The sequence below is a fragment of the Pteropus vampyrus genome, unplaced genomic scaffold (genome assembly GCF_000151845.1).
Source record: "Pteropus vampyrus isolate Shadow unplaced genomic scaffold, Pvam_2.0 Scaffold143, whole genome shotgun sequence".
Lineage (NCBI taxonomy): Eukaryota > Metazoa > Chordata > Mammalia > Chiroptera > Pteropodidae > Pteropus > Pteropus vampyrus.
This window is the reverse complement of record NW_011888924.1, coordinates 1,084,490-1,088,920: the sequence shown is the minus strand read 5'-3', so window position 1 is coordinate 1,088,920 and position 4,431 is coordinate 1,084,490. Positions and strand designations below refer to the sequence as shown.

General features: G+C 35.9%; 1 protein-coding gene and 1 non-coding gene across 2 annotated transcripts in view; one reads left to right on the top strand and one right to left on the bottom strand.

The window, feature by feature from the left end:
- CEP112 (centrosomal protein 112) overlaps positions 1 to 4,431 on the top strand; it is a 350,208-nt gene that overhangs the window by 21,516 nt on the left and 324,261 nt on the right. The window lies entirely within an intron of this gene.
- LOC111744885 lies at positions 179 to 297 on the bottom strand. The gene has a single exon (XR_002782380.1). It is a non-coding gene; the product is annotated as a 5S ribosomal RNA (ribosomal RNA).

The following is a 4,431-nucleotide window of genomic DNA, read 5'->3' as shown; positions in this document are numbered from 1 at the left end:
TTTTTCTTATATTTTTCAGATTCATCCATGCTCATTCTTTGAAACGTTCATTCTTTGTTTTGGGTTATACTTTATTATTTTATTTTATTTTTATATTTTTAGGCAAGGCAACCTTGGTTGACCTCACAGATTGCAAGGACCTTGTTAGCTTATAATCCCTTATTTTTTTTAGTTTTTATGCCTACAGCGCCTGGTCTTCTTAGGTGGTCTCCCATCCAAGTACTAACCAGGCCCGACCCTGCTTAGCTTCCGAGATCAGACGGGATCGGGCTTGTTCAGGGTGGCATGGCCGTAGACTGTTTTGTGGTATACTTTAAAAATCAGTGTATAACACTGATCTTAAGTCACACAAATCTTAAGTATAAGACACACAAATCTTAAGTATAAAACTTGAAAATATATAGAGAAAAAGCTTCATGGCAATGGATTTGGCAATGATTTATTGATTTTGACACCAAAAGCACAGACTACAAAAGAAAAAATAGATAAATTGGACTACATCAAAATTAAAAACTTTTGTGCACCAAGGGACACAATCAGCAGAGTGAAAAGGCAACCCATGGAATGGGATAAACTTTTGCAAATTATGTATCTGAAAAGTTATTAATATCCAGAATATATAAAGAATCCTACAACTCAGCAACAAACAATCCAATCAAAAAATGGACAAAAGAATTGAATAGACATTTCTTCAAAGAAGATATACGATTGGCCAAGAAGCACATGAAAAGATGCTAACCATCACTAATCAGTCTGGAAACGCAAATCAGAACCACAATGAGATACCACCTTACACCCATTAGGATGGCTACTATTAAAAAAAACAAACAAAATAAGCATTGGTAAGGATGTGGAAAAATTGAAATACTTGTGCACTGTTGGTGGAAATGTAAAATGGCATAGCTGCTGTGGAAAATAGTGTGGCAGTTCCTCAAAAAATATTAAAAATAGAATTACTATATGATCCAGCAATCCTACTTCTGAATATGTATCCAAAAGAATTGAGACTTAAACAGATATTTGTACACCCATGTTCATGACATTTGCGGTAACCAAAAGATTGAATCATCCAAAGTGTCCATCAGTGGACGAATGGATAAACAAAATGCGGTGTGTAAACACACACACACACACACACACACACACTGAAATGTTATCGAGCCCTTAAAAAGGAAGGAAATTCTGTCACATGTTCCATGGATGAACCTTAAAGATACTATGCTAAGGAAATTAAGCCAGTTACAAAAAGACAAATACTGTATTACTGCACTTATACAAGGTGCCTAGAGTAGTTCTAGTCATAGAAAGTAGGATGGTGGCTGCCAGGGATGTGGGGAGAGAGGAGTGGGGAATTAATTGTTTAAGAGGTACAGAGGTTCATTTTGGGAAGATGGAAAAGTTCTAGAGATGGATGGTGGTGATGGTTGTACAACAGTGTGAATGTGCTCACAACTACTGAATTGTACATTAAGAATAGTTAAGGTGGTAAATTTTATGTTATGTGTGTTTCGCTATAACTAAAAATTTAAAAAAAATAGGAGAAAACACAAATTAGCAGTATCAGGAATGAATGAAAGAGGAGGCTCCACACAGATCCTGTAGACAGTAAGACTATAACAAGAGAATATTGTAAATGAGTTTATACCAGTGAAAACTTTGATGAATATAGACACATTTTTTGAAAGAGACAAAAAACAATACTGACTCAAGAAAAAATGGGAAATCTGAGTGGCCTTATACCTACCAAAGAAATTTAATTTGTAATTAACCACCTTCTCACAAATAAATCTCTAAGCCCAGATGGCTTTCTTGGTGAATTCTATCAGGCTTTTATGGAAGAAAATTATATAATCATTTAAGACGACTTTCCATGTGACCCCACAGTTCTATTTATTTATAAGTGTTTAGTCAAGAGAAATGAAAATGTATGTCCACATAAATATTTGAACTTGAATGTTCGTAGAAGTTTTACTCAGAATAGCCAAAATATGGAGACAATCGAAATGTCCAGCACGTAAATAAAACAAATTATGGTTCATCCACATAATGGAATACCACGGGCAATAAAAATAAATGAACTTTTGATACATGCAACAACATGGCTCCATCTCAAAAATATTTCAGAGAAGCCAGACATATAAATGTAATACTGTTTGATCCCATATGTTTGAGATTCTACAAAATCAGGTTACCTGGGTTTGCAGGAGGGAGTAGCTTGATTCCAAAGGAACTAAGAGAACTTTTGGGTGTGATGGAAAGAATCCATATTTATTTTGATGGTTAGGCAGATATACACATTTGTCAAAACTCTTCAAACTCTGCATTTTAAAACTTAATAAAAATTCGTATCTAGGTGTAGCTGAGGCTGCCTTAGTGTGGCTTCTTCCAATCTAAACACCTGTGAACTAAATGAGTAAATTATCAAACATCTTCCCCTGGCCCCCGCTCCCCAACACACATAGTCAACGCACAGTGATGAAAGAGGCATTAGAGAACTTCTGTTTAAAAAAATGGAAGAAGAAGTGGGAGACACGTAGCAATGACAATTTTATAGCAATTCTGAAATCTAGCCAGGCATCCAGTCCATTGCCTTTTTCTTGATTAGGACTTGCTTCCTACAGGTGTTCTTCATAGCTCTGTGCTTTTCCCTCTGAATTATCTTTCACCATAGAAATGATTTGTTTTAAGCTGAGTCGTTTTCTCAACCACCTTCATGTTTGTAGGAATTTGGGGAGTCAAATACCTCTTTTTATTTTGAACTCTCTGTCCCTTTCACTTGAAGCTAGTCTGATTCCTCGTTTTCGAGACTTTGTGTCCTTTGCCCTTCCTTTCAGTAATGATCGCCAGCACTGGTTTTCAGATGCCTCTCAAGGGCAAGGAACTTCATCCCTGCCTCTGGTACGTGAGGAGTTTGACTTTGTTCCTCTGCTTTGGGAAACTTTGACTCCTTCTTGCCTCTCTGGAGTTGCACTTCCGCTGTCTCTGTTGTTTCTGGAACCAGAGCCTGGCAGACTGTTTTAGTTTCCCTCCTTTTCGTAGCGTTGTGTTTTCATTCTAGCTTAAGGTGGTGTTATAAGTTATTCTTTTAGGCTCATTTCTGATGCAATCTCGACTGCCATTGTCACTAGATCTTTATTATTTTCCTGTTTCTGTTTCATTTATTCCTTCTGGAATTCATATTATTTCAGTGTTAGAGATTTTTTAAAAAATATTTTACTTGTAGAAATGATTTAAATTCACCCCCCCCATCTACCTCCTCCCTCCCCTCTTTCCCTTACCCTCTGGTTCATGTCCGTGAGTCTCTGTTTGTTTGTCCTGCTCATTTGTTGCTTTTAGGTTTATATCCCACATATAAGTGATATGTGATTTTCAACTTTTTCTGTTTGGCTTATTTCGCTTAGTATGATTATTTCAAGGTCCATCCATGTTGTTGCAAATGACAATATTTCATCTCTTCTTATGGCTGAGTAAATATTCCATTGTATATATGTACCACAACTTCTTTAGCCAATCATCTATCGTAGGACACTTCGGTTGCTTCCATGTCCTGGCCATTGTGAATAATGCTGCTATGGACGTCCGTCTGCAAATATCTTTTCGGATGTGGGTTTTTAAATCTTTGGGGTAAATATCCAGTAGAGGGATTGCTGGATCATATGGCAGATCGATTCTTAGTTTTTTTAGGAACCTCCATACTGTTTTCCAAGTGGCTGTACCAATTGGCAGTCCTACCAGCAGTGTATGAGGGGTCCTTTTTCTCCATATCTTCTCCAACATTTGTTTTTGTCCTGTTGATTATAGCCATTCTAACAGGTGTGAGATGGTAGCTCATTGCGGTTTTGATTTGCATTTTCCTAATAGCGATGTTGAGTATCTTTTTATATATTTATTGGCCATCAGTGTTAGAGATTTTGAATCTGTCTTCCTTATCTCTTGCATTTTCATTTAATTCATCCCTTTATTTTTTCCTTTGTGTTCTTAGAATATTTCTTGAACTAGTTTTCTAGTTCACGGATTTGATTTTATGCTGTATTTGATCTGCTATTCTCTTCTTTCATTATGGTTTTAAAATTTGGTAATCATGGTTTTCATTTGTAAGCACATTTTTATGATCACAGATTGTTCATTTCCTTTTTACATCTGCATTGTTCACTTGAATCACATTAGGGACACAAATTTAAAAAACATTTTAGAAGTTTCCCCTTTTTTTTGTATGTAGCAAGTTTCTTTTGCAAGAGGACATTTGGTTGGTTTTCCTGTAGGCTTTTAAGTCTTCTTATATCTCTCATTGCTTATCTCTATGTTTACAGATAGACAAGTCTATGTTTCTAGTTTTGGAATCAACAGAGATGCTGAGAGAATGTTTCTGGATTCCTGTTGAAATATTTTAGCATTAGGAAAAAATGTAATAGAAAATTTATATTTCCTAGA